Source organism: Rhipicephalus sanguineus, chromosome 5 (assembly GCF_013339695.2).
Source record: "Rhipicephalus sanguineus isolate Rsan-2018 chromosome 5, BIME_Rsan_1.4, whole genome shotgun sequence".
In the NCBI taxonomy this organism is placed as follows: domain Eukaryota; kingdom Metazoa; phylum Arthropoda; class Arachnida; order Ixodida; family Ixodidae; genus Rhipicephalus; species Rhipicephalus sanguineus.
This window is the reverse complement of record NC_051180.1, coordinates 179744416-179759987: the sequence shown is the minus strand read 5'-3', so window position 1 is coordinate 179759987 and position 15572 is coordinate 179744416.

The following is a 15572-nucleotide window of genomic DNA, read 5'->3' as shown; positions in this document are numbered from 1 at the left end:
TGGCGTTGCCATGGGAAACGGCGCGCGTGGTCAAAGGTTCCGTTTTCGCCGAACTGCGCTTCGCCTGGTGCCCAGCTTCGCTCACGCGGTCACGTCTCAGTGGTAGTTTCGGTATCACATACTGCCGCGTGTGTTTTGCGCGCTCGTGAAGTCGCTCTGACAGAAATTCGACAAAATGCCGCATGCATGTGATGTTGCCGGATGCCCGAATGGTGCGCACCCGCCAGTGCACGCCGCCGCGCAGTAGGTGGCAGCGTTGGCCACGGCAGCAGTGACGTGAAGACTGATTTCAGGCGGTGGTTTGAAGTGCGCTAACGCGATGCAGACCACTAAAACGTGATTTTATTTCAAAATAAGCACTTCCTTGGCATAAAAGTAGCACTGCGAGGTTTCTGGATCGCTATTTCAACAATCAACGTCGACTTAATATTTGCCTTTAGTGTACCTTTAGGGATAGAAGGCTGGCTGATACACTGCTCCCTATATTTTGTAATGTGGTACGTCTCTAGGATAAGTCTTTTGTTAATGTTACTGTGCCTCTCTATCACTTCCGTCCGGTTGAACAGTGGCTTGCATTGATGCTGTTGCAATGAGCTACCAAGTTTGATAATCGGTCATTCTTTTCGCATTTCCTCTGGTGCTCCCGTAATCCTAACATTTGTGCACCTACCATTCCTGACCGATAACTGCCGCTTGACAGCAGGGATCTTGTATACTGCTTCTGTAGCACACGGAATGAAGGTGCTTCTGTGTTTCACACCACATTCACCTTTATTTTGGGTTTTGCCTTCTGCCCTGCGCTTAACACGCGTGCAAATGCTGCCCAGCTTCTTGGGAGCCGTAAAAACCACCTTCACATCATATCTGGATGCTACATTCTTAAGGTTATGCACCATCTTGTGAACGTAGGGCAGCGGGGTGATGGAGCTTTCATTATCTTTCCCTCGGTCCTCGCGTTTACTGGATTGTTTGGTCCATCTCGCCACCTTCCCACAGGATCTAGTGACCAAATAATCCAGAAACCCTACTTTTTGCAACCTCTGGATCTCTGCATGAACACTGCTCTGCACCGTGTGTACACATGACTTGGAACACGGCCACCCGTACCAAAGATGCAGCCAACCCATCTTTAATCACTTTGGAATGAGCTGATCTGTAAGGCAATAGAGGTTTTTGCGTCTTGGGCACGTAATGCCAGCACACATGCTCCGGGTAAAAAGTTAGCCTTAGGTCTAAAAACTGAAGGATTGATTCCTGTGGCAGTTTTCTTGTAAAGTTAGTACACTTTCGCTCTCTTTAAATACCTTGAGAATATCTCCCATCCTTTTGTTGACATCGTTCCCTCACAAAGGACTAGATAATCGTCAATGTACCGAATAACTTTGACCGTCAAACCATCTGACTGTCCTGAGTCATCCTGTCAACACTGAGAGCGGAAGTGGACTTAGCTTCTACGACAGAACTGCCACAGAATTAATCCTTAGGTTATAGGACCTAAGGCTAACTTTTTACCCGGAGCATGTGTGCTGGCAGTACGTGCCCAGGTCGCTAAAAACCCCTATTGACTTACACATCACCTCATTCCAAAGTGATTAAAGATGGGTGGCTGCATCTTTGGTACAGGCAGCCGTGTCCAAGTCATGTGTACACACGGATGCAGAGCAGTGTTCATGCTGAGATCCAGAGTTGCCAAAAAGCAGGGTTTCTGGATTATTGGTCACTAGATCCTGTGAGGAAGGTGGCGAGATGGTCAAACAGCGCTTGTTTGTGTACGGTCTCTCAGTCCTCAGTCCAGGTCGCGCTGCCCTCAGCAAACGATGCCCTCAGCAAACAGTCCAGTAAACGCGAGGACCGAGGGAAAGATAATGAAAGCCGCATCGCCCCACTGCCCTACGTTCACAAGATGGTGTATAACTTAGAATGTAGCATCCAGATATGATGGTGAAGGTGGTTTTTACGGCTCCCAAGAAGTTGGGCAGCATTTGCGCGCATGTTAAGCGCAGGGCAGAAGGCAAAATCAAAAAGAAAGGTGAATGCTGGTGTGAAACACAGAAGCACCTTCATTCCGTGTGCTACAGAAGTAGTATACAAGATCCCATCTGTTATGCGGCAGTAGTTATATCGGTCAGACTGGTAGCTGCGCAAATGTTAGATTACGGGAGCACCAGAGGAAATGCGAAAAAGAATGACCGATTATCAAACTTGGTAGCTCATTGCACACAGCATCAATGCAAGGCACTGTTCAACAAGACGGAAGTGGATAGGACAGGCACAGTAACATGACAAAAGACTGTATCCTAGAGGCGTACCACATTAACAAATATAGGGATCAGTGTATCAGCCAGCCTTCTATCACCTTAAGTGATAAAGAAGTTCAATTCCTGAAAGCCATTCACAGACGGTAAACAGATTGAGGTTCTTCTTGTTTTTCCTTCTTTTGCTCATCAGTAATTTTTCATGCGCATGTGTCGTGTGCAATAAACCTTAATTGAGAGTCAGCGCTGTGCGTGTGTGCTTCTTCAAGTGTTTCGTCCCGTATTCCACGCTGTGCAATTCCATACATTATGAATCAAGACCAACTAGCCTGATTCCGTTTTGTTGTCTGTAATAAAGGCATGGCAATAGATATTTGAAATGTGCCTGCAACATTGTCTAGAATACCCTTTTCATGCATAGAAAGTTGCTCTTAGGGAGGCAGGCTGATCTACCTAATGTTGTGACCTTGTGAGGCTCGAACATTTTTCCCAAATGTGGTCATTGATGATTGACATTTTTATTGTGTATTGCAAATATTTAGGGTGACACAAATAAAACTTACTCAAGTTTTTCTTTAGAGTGACTATAAAGTGGCAATATTTTCCATAGGTACAGGCAGTCTTGGACAGTAAATAGTTACTAGTAATGCATTACTGCTAACTAGTTACTTGTTTTCAGTAACTTGTAACTGTAACTAGTTACTTTTAATTTAGAGGAAGTTGTAACTGTAACGGTATTTGCCGTGTACAGTTTACTTCTGTCTTTATGAAAAATTATCCGAACAGCAACACTTGTTAAAGGCCTTTCGCTTTTTCTAACTTTCTTCTTTACCATATCCTTTCCACCTCTCAACTTTCCTGAATAGGGCGCCCCTCGCAGTTCAGGAGAGGGGGTCACTAGGAGAATTATCTTCCCTGTAGAAGACCGAGGTCAGAGGTCCAGTCATTAAACGCAACATGTAAATCATGTTGCAGCTGAACAGCTGCTAAGCTGACGTCCATTTTTTTTCCGCATATATATCGCCTTTGTGCTCTGAGCATCTAGCTCTGTTCTTGGTGCACAGGTGAAGCATTAGGACGCCTAGTTTACAGTCTCCTTCGTCTGAGGCTCTGAGCTAATCGTGTTGACAGGTGGCTAGAAAGCAGCCGAACGCCAAACGGCTAAGAAGCCAGAAATACCATGAACTAGCGAAGCGATTTTTAAAAACTTCTTTGGAACTGATTGTAGAATGTTTTACTCGACTTAACACAGCAATTATTAAAAAAATGACAGACCTTTCACCTCCTATGCAGGTGGCATCCTCAGTATACACTGGCAACAACAAAAAAAATATTGAGGCCGAGTCAACCACCTCGCTAGTCACGCATGCCCTTGTAATGTCCAGTGGGGGGGCCGCAGTTGTTTTGCAAGCCGATGCGCAACGGCGAATGAACCACGATTCCAGAAGTTCTTTCCCCCACCTTCGTTCACAAACCAGCATCGTCGCATTGTTTAGGTCAAAGCTATGCTCTGTCATCCAGCAGTGTTCAACAAGCTCCATCTTAAATGCATTGAATGGGTTGCTTTAGCAACATTCCGTTTGTGTTCTTTAGGCCTCGTTAATCCGTTCCTGCATGTTTCGCCGATGTGTCGGAATCCCCGCATCGTACTTTTGGATGACATCCCCATGATCGATCCGCAGGTGGGTGGTGTTTGGATTTCGCGAACACATGTCCTAAGGTATAGTAACGGGGCTTAAGAACAGTTTGTAGGCCCAGTGGACGCGAAGCTCTCCGAACAGAGTCTGCCACATCTTAAACATACGGAACAGACACAATGCATGTTGTCTCCACTAGTGATGCACTCCCCGTTGCACTTCGCATGCGCTTCTTACTGCCGTCGTTCCACTACGTTTTCCACTTCAGATGAGGCAAATGATGCTGGTGAGGCACCAATTAGGTTTCCGTTGTCTACGTTTTTACCCCGTGCAATTTTGACTACGCGCATGCCTCATTACGTTATTAAATAAATGCTATCATTTGATTTGTGATCTATTATTTTATACAGTAAACAGAAAAGTAACAACGTTACTTTTTTGCAGTAACTGTAAGTGTAACAGGTTGCCTTTCAACTGTAACTTTTACAGAGTACTTTTTGGCTTAGCTAGCTGTAGCTGTGCACTGTTCCTTTTACTGCTAACGTGCCCATGACTGGGTACTGGTACATTGCTATTCAGGAGCAATAAAATTAAGAAACCTATGCTATTAATGAAAACTGTTTATCGGAATAAATATGTTTCATAGGCTAATAAAAATGTGCACTCCAAGACACCAAACATGCAGGCATGGTTAGCATTTGTGTGCAACGGCATTGTTTGCAGTACTATCGTTCACCTGTGAATGTCTGAAATCTCATCCCTGTAAGCACTAAACAAGCTAGGTCAGGTGATTTGGTTACAAGTCTGATTAGACATGAGCTTTTGCTAGCGCAACAAACAGAAACTGCCTGCGAGACAAAACCAAACTTGTCACTGTGCACATGCGCAAGCAATAGCCGATGTGGCGGCCTAACTAGACCTTGGAGTAGAAACGAAAGGTAAACATTGCGACAAAAAAAAAAAAATCCTGCTTCTCCATAAGTTGACAGCACTTGCTTGGCAAAAGTAATATTGAAGTGGCATGTTTTTCAAGCACACACAGCACCATACATGTACGGCAGTGATCATTTGGGACTTGTTGGTGCTGCTGTACATCTACGGCATTGACTCTTCAAGGGTAAACAGAGCATACATAAGTGAAAGGAATGCTCCAGTTGCCAGGATGCTTGTGATCACACTGCACACGATGCAGCTGCAAGCCTCTCAACGAAACCAAGGTCTTGGATCGATGCAGGTCTCAAAAAGCACGTAAAATTTTGGAGGTTTATTTAATGCAAAAGGAATGACTTGGGGAAACTGCGGCAGCACACCTTCCATGGCATTAGGAGATACTACATAGAGATTCATTAGAGGAGCCTGCATCGAGCCACAAAGTGTCAATGCAAAAGGTAGTTTACATTGATTATTTCATCTCGTGTTCCTTGTATTTGCTGATCAGTCATCCTGTTGTGTATTGATGTGTGCCAGTGAATAACCGCAGAGTTCAAAAGCTCGTGCACTTGTGTGGCATTCTGTTGTCCTTTGTGGTAATGTATAGAGCCATGAGCAATAGCTACAGGGTTGGATTCATCAGGCTTGCAACACCGTAAGGCACGTTTCCAAATCATGAAGCCTTGTGTCCACTTGTAAATTAATCACGCAAGCTTGTTTCAACGAACTTTAATTGAAACCTACTGCCAATTATTTTGTGCTGTGGCAGATTTTATTTTAACAAAGACTGTTGAAGTAGCTGTTCATTCTTTTTAAATGGACATGTGGCATTTGTTCTTGATAGTGCAATACAACTTCTGCAGTCGTCTTTTTTCGTTGTCTTATCTTGCATGTGTGGTTCTACAGCAGTGCTTATACTTATTTTATGGTCTTTATTTCTATTCTTGTATGCAGGTGTCTGTGAAAAAGGAAAAAAATCTGCCAGAAGCACCACACTCCATCAAAAAGTGGCTGCCAAAGTCTGTTGACCTGAATGGAGGCATGGAGAGGCACTTCACAGACGCATTCATAGTGTAGCAGCCCAATCACTGATTTCAGGACCCTGGCCAGCCCACCATCATTACCTCATACCCTGCTGCTGCCTGTGAGGTTCCGGCCAGCCAGTAGTCATCAGCACCCTGTCCCTGCAGCCCTGGCCAGCCCTATGCCCATGGAGCCTTGCTGGGCTCCCCTACTTTTGGCTGTGTTGCTTAATTAACTACAGTAACTTGAAAAAACTGCACTGGAAAATAAATGGTCTTGGCTTGTACTTTTATAAATAAAGTTTTCTAAAATGTCTTCTAGCATTCTCATTTATAAATTGCTTGTGTGCGGGATATCTGCATCCAGCAGTTATTTTAGTCAATGCTTTTTTAGCTATTTGATGGAACAACATAGGGGGCACTTGCCAGCAAGACAGAGAAGGAATACGTGGAGGAAAGCTGGCAGGTGAACTGGACTTCGTGCAGTTTGATGCCCTACGTGTGGGGACGGGAAGGGTAATGCAAGCAAAAAAGGCATGAGTAGACGATTTAGAAGCATGGTGCAGTGCGTTTAGACACTGGGGCATGCAATAGTCTGTCGCCTTCAAGTAAATTCCACCGCAGAGCTTGTACGGGGCTGCTGAGCTACCAGGCCAAGTTCTCGATGCGTATTGTAGCCTACTAGCAAAAGAATGCCAGTAGCAAAAGGTCCATATTAATAATGGTTTGATATCGGCAAGCCACTGGTAGCCAATATTCGTCGTGCTGCGAACATCGGCTTAATGCTGGCATTTTATTGGCTGTAACATGGCCCTGGAACGGCCTGATGCTGGACACACATCGGCAACTACGTTGGCGATACGACGGCCCATTGCCGGCATATCGACAGCGGCCCGGTGTTGGCTGCATATCGGCAAAAACAACGGCAGGACTTCGGCCCAACGCCGGCATGAACACCGGCCCGACGTCGGAAGAAGTTGCACTTGACCGAAATGCCTACGTCAGCCCAATGTCGGCGCCAATGTTTGACAACGTTGGACCGAGATTGGACCAACGCCGGCGGGCTGCCTGGGCTGGGGATCGAACCTCGCACCATCCGCATGTGAGGCAGATGCTTAAATCACCAAGTCAGTGCTGCAGCACAAAATCAATACTAGTACAGTGAAACTTTGCTGCGGATTAGTGGTTAACATTTAGGTTAGATTGGGTGATTTTTAAGAAGGAGAAATATCTGTATAAACAACATTTATGGATAGCCTTGAGACACCGAATTTCAACATTTAGGACCTGCATAACTTTTTAATATATTTTGGAATTTACTACAAATCTGGGTACAAGCTCATGAGCAGCTTCATTACTGCAATATTTAGCATTGTTTTTTTTCCTGCTTTTGCACAGGGCACTTTTCGTATTAACCCAGACCATGGAAGCAAGGCTGAGAAAAAAATCAAGGAAAGAGAACCCCAATATATTCAGTTTCATGAAAAAATCATGGATTCTGAATGGAATGTTTACGTGAGTAGCACAATTCCTGACTGCATTTTCTTGAGGTTGAAGTATTGAATACAACGGACCATAGCAGTTGTCCATCCTACTACTACAGCAAATGAACTTCACATGTTAAAACTTATGGCTAAAGTCTAGCTTTATAAGTGCACAAAAATAAAGCCAACAATCTAACACAATTTTTGGGGAGCTTGGTTCGCTGTATGCCCGAGTAGCTTCAGCTGGAGATGCCACTTGTGCATTTTCAAGGAGTTCTGTATGTATGCGCAATGTTGCAAATGCAACCTTGCTTAAAACTATTTTGCTCGTCAATGTTGCTATGAAGACACCCCCAGTCAAAGCGAGGGAAATGCTGGCTTAGAGGAGCATAGAAACCGTGAGGGATAAACTAAGCAAGCCTGTGCCATTTTGTTCTCGGACATTCTCCTTATGGCTTTCATACTGTTAGATTACTGATGGGCGCATCGATTACTTTGTCATTTTTTTAGCTTCCCTAGCTTCATTAGTTTTTTACCTCTTATTGATTTCACAGTCTTGTTAGCGTCAGTCCACCTACTTCCATTTCATTACACACATCAGAAGTTGACAGTAGTTGATGCGGAGTGACCTGAGAGCAGCTGCGTTACCTGTTTAGGAGGTAAAATGCTTTGTGGTCCATGCAATGTAAATAGGGGGTCATCGTTTTGCAACTAGACTGCAGATGAAGCATATGTCAAATATCTATTCTGACTGTGCCCCAAGCTAAGTTCTCCTTGAAAAAGTGTCTGGTATAGAACGACTACCTATGCAATAGTATTCATTCTATGTTTAGACGAGGCATCAGAGAAATGGAATTGGAGAGTTTTTGAGGTAAAAATTTGTAGTGAATTATTTAGCGATTTGAAATTTTGTGACGATAACGTTTTATTTTTTGAATCACGAGACAACTTCGGAGGATGATGGTGAAACAAAAGAAAAGTGAAGCACTAGGGTGGACCTAACAAGGAGTTGGAAGAAAACCTAATGTTCAACTGGTAAGGAACAGAACATCAGTTAACCATAAGACGTGAGAGAATAGAACTGATAAATAAGTTCATTTGCTTGGCCATGGAGTTACTATTAACTCAAGCAATAAGAGTGAAACAATTGAGAAGCTAAGAATCGCGTGAAATACACTTCGCTGGTACTCATAGTCACGGCTTTCCAGTATCTGTCAGGACGAAAGCTTGGCACTACTCACCCATATAGGACAGGATAATAGATGAGGTTGAGATTAAATGAAAGATTAACGTGAAAGGGCCGGAAGAGAACAGAATAAACTATGAAATAAATACTAGTAATTATGTTGTTGCGGAAACTAAATATAATATAGGAATGGGCAGTGCATCAAGTGTAAAAAAAGAAACAGATCGTCACTTTGGATGAAGCTGTGGATTTGAAGCAATAGCAAGTGCTGTAGTGGTGACAAAAAGGACATGGGAACCTGAAATTAATAAATCTAGGGTGCTGAGGCTGGTGCAACTACTAGGTAATGGTTAATAGAAGGAAAGTTCGAGATGCCTTGTTCAGAGCAGACATGTTTAAGCTGATGATAGAAGTAAAGCACAGACTGAGGTACTAAGACAACTGTCTCTTTATAACCGATTTCTTCTTTCATATAAAGGTGCTGTGAGAACACCAGTGTCTCAAATTACTCCACTCTTTCAGTGCTGCGTTCTTCTGTGGCCGCTCATTATTGGCCTGGTGTGCAACCGATGGCGGCGCTGCGAACGGCACCTGTATGACGTCAGAGCGGGGATTCGCGCGCTTTCGTCTGCTACGTAGGCCCAGCGCCGTGTTGAAACCACCGTTGTGGTAAATCTCAACAAAAAAGCTCTTCAATTGGTTATCTTGCGTATGGTGGCTACTGACGCTGTTCGAACAACCGTGGGACTGCTTTTAACGTTCATTTAGAACTACAACTCTTTGTTCTTTAGAACTGCGGCCGCTTGTCGCCGCGGCGAGTGCTGCGTAATGGTGAAGTACTGCTCTGTGCCTCAGTGTACTTCGTTCGCTCGTGAAAAAGGCGTTAGCTTTCACAGCTACCCTAAGGAACCAAAGCTGAAGAAGAAGTGCGTCGCAAGCTCAGAATGGGAAAGCGCTCCATGCCTTCATCGACCGTGTGCAGCAAGCGCTTCGCGGACAGTGACTTCTGCTACCCACCGTACGCGCGACTCTTAGGTAAGCTTGTGACCGTGTTTAAGCGCCCCGCCAATACTTAAGGCGTTTATTGCACGCAGGCTATAAGCATAGGCGACTTACACCAGGTGTGGTGCCGTCCCGCAACCTGCCGCGAAGGCCCCTAGACAAAAAGCCGACGACGCGGCCTCCGAATCGCCTCGCAGTAAAGCGCGTCTCGTGAGCTCAGCTGAGCGGCGCAGGATGTCTGAGACTACGGCTGCATTTGGATGGCGTACATACGTATTTTACTTATGAAAGCAAGCGCGTGCCTAGCGGACTGCTTATCATAATGTCATAAGCGAAACCTGTTGCCGCTGTTTAGTGTACATTCTCTAAAAGTTTTCACCTGAGGCAGTGCAGACGCTTTTTTAAAAGCGGAGCTCTTTAAGCTGGGAGTTGCTTGGAGGATTTCACGCGAGACGGACGTGTCACCCGCGATGCCCCGCTCGCCCGTTCAGGACGCGCTCGTGCCTCTCGCCGTCGGCGCTCTGTGACGGCTGCCTCGACCGCCATGCCGTACACCTCTCATCGGCGGGGCCTTCACCGCCTCGTCACCGATGTGCATCGTGCCCCTGGCTGAATCGTGGTCCCGTCCGTGAACTCCTGTGACCGGCTCCCCAATATTTCCTGTCCTCTTCTCACTTTGTCGCGCCTGTCGACATCCGATCACTTCCTTTCCTAGTTCTTTGTACTAATTTCTTTTATCCCACCTTACCCCACCCCTATAAGGCACTGCGCCGTGCCGCCTATAGGCAGACAGAAATTAGGTGCCTTTTTTCTTTTCCTCCCAAACCACCAAGCTATTTAAGCTTTTCGTTAGGCTGCGCGTGGCGTGAAACTGGACCCAGCTTGCCTTTGCCACGTTAAAATCTGTGGCCTTGTGCGTGGTATAATCAGCGATTAACTGTTTGTTATATTCTAGTACCCATGCGATGGCCCTGTGCGGTATTAATAGGAACTACGACGTAATATCGTTCTCACTGAACCAACATTACGGGACAAACTGCGATCATGGGCATCGGCAGGGGGGTGTGCAACAAGGCGGCACTTGCGCACTTGTTTGCAGGACGAAAGCAGCGGCGGTGATGCGATCTCCGTTGACGGCCTCGACCGCGCATTCAACAGCGTGGCCTGCGTCGTACACTGCCTCACCCTCGATGAAGCACCGCTACCTTTCACAAGCTTTATCTACATACTTGTAGATGCTGGAGAAGGGCACGCTTACTGAAATATCGAAAGCACCACCCAGACTAATAAGTATCGTACGGCGGAAACAAGATAACGAGCGAGAACACTCGCACATAGTTTCACTTTCTAACCAGCAATGCGGCCGGTGGTATCGGCACAATCGTCGACCATCCTGGGGATTCCTTGGCCCTGTCGATTGGGCCGCAATTAAAACAAGTTCAAGATTACACTCGAAAACATTCGTTGCAGGCGTTAGTTGACCGTCGCGACGCTGTTCGTTCGACAATGTTCCCGCCTGAAGCAGACGATCCGCATACAGGGGCAGCGGCTGCTGCAGCGCGGTTGAGAGCGGAGCCCCCGCTCTGACGTCACACGCGAGAGGGCGCCACTCCAAGATCTCGAGGCCAATATGCTAGCAGCCTGAGTACTCTAATTTAAACCTCCATAGCCTAAAAGTCACATCGCAGGTAGTGTTATATAGTCTCTCCACAAAGAGCAGTATATTGTATTGTCTTACGCTCTCTTCTTTTTTGCAGATTTTGAACACTTTAAAAAGTACAAGATGGATCAATCTGTTACAAAGAGATTATGATAAAGTTATTTATTCAGCCTGGAATGGACATATGTCAAATGCAGAATACAGGTGTGTGGAGAACTTTAATAAATAGCAGTATTGCCCATTTCCACTGCATTGTCTTCCTGCACAGCATATTTAGACTTCCCATATTACAGCAGTGTTCCAATCCAAGCATGCAGTTTTTAGGCTTAGTCAGAGTGCCATACGTGGCTGCATAGTAGGGTGATTTCACGAGAGATCGAACATGCCTGTCCGGTCGCAATTCTTGTTTTGCCTGGGTTTTTTATATGTTATGTGGGCACATTCAAAGTGCACGGAACTGAAAATTTTATTTCCAAGAAACGCTCCCAGCGCGCCAAAAAAACATTTGAAGGTGGCGGCGCATGCCTCCTGTTTTTGCTCACTGCATTGTTTTCGGATTTCACGGCCGAATTTAGCGCGAACTATAAATGATGTGTCGAAAATTTCTTTTGCTGGTTTTAATACGCACTACTGTGAATTACATCCATGCCTTTTTTATGCCGTCCTCAAAAAGAAGAAAATGTGAAAAAATGGCAAACACGGCCGAAATCAAAAAAGGGTCCTAAGTTTGAGGCGCCTTGGCGCCTTTACTATTTCAAACAGAAACTTGAAAACAGTGTCAACTATAGAAAAGAGCTTTTGCAACATTTGTACAGAAGATAATTTTCCTACGAACAGCGCAAGAAAAGAAAAAAATAGTTAAAAAAGCGAGTTTTTTCAAAAAAGTACATTTTCAAAAAATAAAATAAAAAAAACTCCGGTCTCAATTTTGACGGAAATTTTTTATCGAAGAGCGCTTATGTCAGTGGACACATGGTTTTAATATCATATGTCCTCATTTGCTTTGTTTACGAGATATAACTGGCCAAAGTGACCCTTGCTGTGAGTGCTCACTTCAGGGCGACTGATGGTTGTTAATAGCTTGCATTGTGCGTAAATCGCAGTTTTAATTATTCTGCTGCAGCAAAACCTTGCTCTGGTGGCTTTTCGTCAAGAAAAATGTGTTCTCAGGTTTTATTTGGTTCTACCGTGTGCGAAATTGGGCTGTTGCCGCCCTCTAAAGTGTGATTCCACGAGAGATCGAACATGCCTGTCCGGTCGATATTTTTGTTTTGCCTGGGTTTTTTATATGTTATGTGGTGACATTCAAAGTGCACGGAGCCCAAAATTTTATTTCCAAGAAATGCTCCCAGCGTGCCAAAAAAGTATTTGAAGGTGGCGGCGCAGACCTCCTGTTTTTGTTGACTGCAATGTTTTGGGATTTCACGGCCGAATTTAACGCGAACTATAAACGATGTGTCGAAAATTTTCTTGTTGGTTTTAATACGCATTACTGTGAATTACATCCATGCTTTTTTCCTAGTATTTCAAGGAGCCTTTGCAACATTTATGCGGAAGATCGTTTTCCTACAGGCAGCGCGAAATAAGAAGAAAATAGTTAAAGAAGCGAGTTTTTTTCAAAAAAGTACATTTTCGTAAAATAAAACAACTCAGGCCTCAATTTTGACATTTTTTTGTTGAAGAGCGCTTATGTCAGTGAAAACACCGAGGTAATATGTGTGTCCTCATTTGCTTTGTTCACGAGATTTAACGGGCCATAATTACCCTTGCTGTGTGTGCTCACTTCAGTGCGGTCGATATTTGTCATCAGCTTGCATTGCACTTCAATCTAGTTTTAATTATTTTCCTGCAGTAAAACCTTGTTCTGGTGTCTTGTCGTCAAGAAAAATGCATTCTCAAACTTTAATTATGTCTAGCGTGTGTGGGGGTGGGCTTCTGCCGCTCTCTAAAAGCCGAACGCGTACGCAGTTTGCAGCTTACAACCTCAACTTACCTGCCAGTATTCGTTAATCAGAAGCACGCGAGACACCGCGAACACATGGTTTAGGTCACTTTGTCAAAACTCTCCTTGCACACATAATAAAGCATCTGTATGCAGTGAAGGCCAACTTAATCTGTAACTAATTGCCACAATCAGCAGGCGCGCTGTTATGCAGTTGTTTTCTCACTGCCTGCTTGCTTCCCTTCCATTACATGCATTGTACGCTCTAACCATCTTCCCCATTCGACGCACATTGTGCCTAAACAACATTTGTAAAAAAGTTAGCTCAATGATTTCCGAGCCGTTTATTTCACTTCCCGCTATCACATGTTTTCGGCGTCGCAGATAACGTCTTCCTGTATCATCTCGACCTTTACCTCAGCGTTTCAGCTGCCAGAAAACGTGCGGTGCGGCATGATTAAGCCATGAGTGGCCGAAGCTGCCCAATTTATGATGTTTTGTTGCCACTTTACTAAAGTGCTTTCCCACGTCGAGGACAGCAAAGGTCATTGGTGGCACCATACGGACATTGCCCTTAGTTTTGACAATGAGTGCGGCCTACAAATTAAATATTACAGCCCAAAGCGCTTAGACACCCTTAGCCATAAAATGTTCAACCGTAAGCACTTCTGGAAAGGCATTCATGACAGCTGCGCAGATGTGAGATAATTTGTGCGGCGCCGTTCTGTATAAACGTTTCGGCTTGCTCTAGGTCTAGCTGTTCACTACACGCGATGCGCGCGGCCCATGGCTACGTCCGATTGTTCTGTGCCGATTATTTACTCGTTCACAAAAAGGAGATTGCTGAGGAAAACGTTTTAGATGCGCAGATTTTTTTTCTTTGCTCTTTTTGTTGTTGCCTACTTCCAGAAGCTACTGTCATAGGCTGAGGATCTTCGCGACACCTGCGAGGTCTGCTTGCATTGCTTTAGGCTCCTCAAGGAAAACCTGTCTACATCTATCCGCGATGAGGTAGACCAACATTCCTTCAGGAAGAAGAAGCCGTTGATATCTTGAACAGGCGCGTCCATCTTTCCTCTGATGATTGTAGGCGAGGTTGTAGGCTGCAAACTGTTTACACGTGAGCCATTTAGAGGGCGGCAGCAGCCGCCCTCTAAATGGCTCATTTGGCTTCCCATTTGAAAAAGACAACGACGCAGCAAGACGGCGTACTTGTCTGTATTTCGCGCTTCAGTAATTTGAACAGAGTTGTAGCGCACGCAAGCGCAGGGCTGCAAGAAATATATCTTGATAGTACTGAATACTAGGCGATTTGTATATCTATACTCGAAATGAAGGGCGCAAGAAACAAACGACGAGAAGTATTGCTTCCACTTTTTCTCCTCATCTGTTACTTGAGCCCTTCATATTGAGTATCGAGGAAGAATATCCCATTATAGCAGGTTCATAGGAAAATATACTATTTCGTTGTAAAAAGACAGGGCGTGCAAACACGGACACAACAAAGAAGTCACGACACCGCAAACGCCGACTCCATTCTTGTGGCGGTGTTGCACGCCCGTTCTTTTTAGAATTAATACTTACGAACTAGTTCAGCTCTCTGTTAGACCATTTCGTTATCAGTTAATGTATAGGGTGGTCCTTCAATTTTGTTACTCTGCAAGCTTCGACTACATCAAATCGTGTGGTCGCTGTTTTAATGCTATCTTGTTCAAAATACTGTCACGTGGTTGTGACAGTGAAGACGGAAGAACACAAGCCGGTAAAGATGAAACGTTTTTTTATTCCGCGAACTTGCGTTTAAGAATGCAGAGACTTAAAATACAACCAGCGCTCGCCGTATAATGATAACGGCGAACACGGACGTCGGCCTTTTATAATCGGCTATTCTATGAAATGCGTCGGCTTTTGTAGATTCCTTATCAAACCTTGCTGCGTAATTCCTCGAGCTCGCGTTAGCTCCAAAAAACTCGGCTACTCATGTCCTGCGCGCAATCTTAACAGAACAGTCTGAAACAAACGCGAAGTTTCCAAACATTGCGGTGCGGCCTGCGATGAGTGATCGTAACAGGTATTTTTGTGTGTGATGCCCCATCACATTAAAATAATATAAGCGTGCGCGGCAATGCCTGATCACAGGAAAAAAAATTAAAAAAAGAAGTTCTTAATGTTTCTCTCTGGCTGCTATAAAGAGTGGAGTGACGCAATAAACCATGTCAGTTGAGAGTATACTCTCAACTGACATGGTCTCTCAACGACACCACAAGAAAGAAGACGGAACACAGCGCTATAGCGCTGTGTTCCGTCTTCTTTCTTGTGGTGTCGTTGTTTTGCGCTAAAAAAGCAATATGTTTCTCTTACACCGAAAGACGCAGGTTCGAAACCGGGTCGCACTTGAAAGGATCGAGGCGAAATGCAAGAAGCCGTGGAATGGGTGATATCACTGCCTCTGAA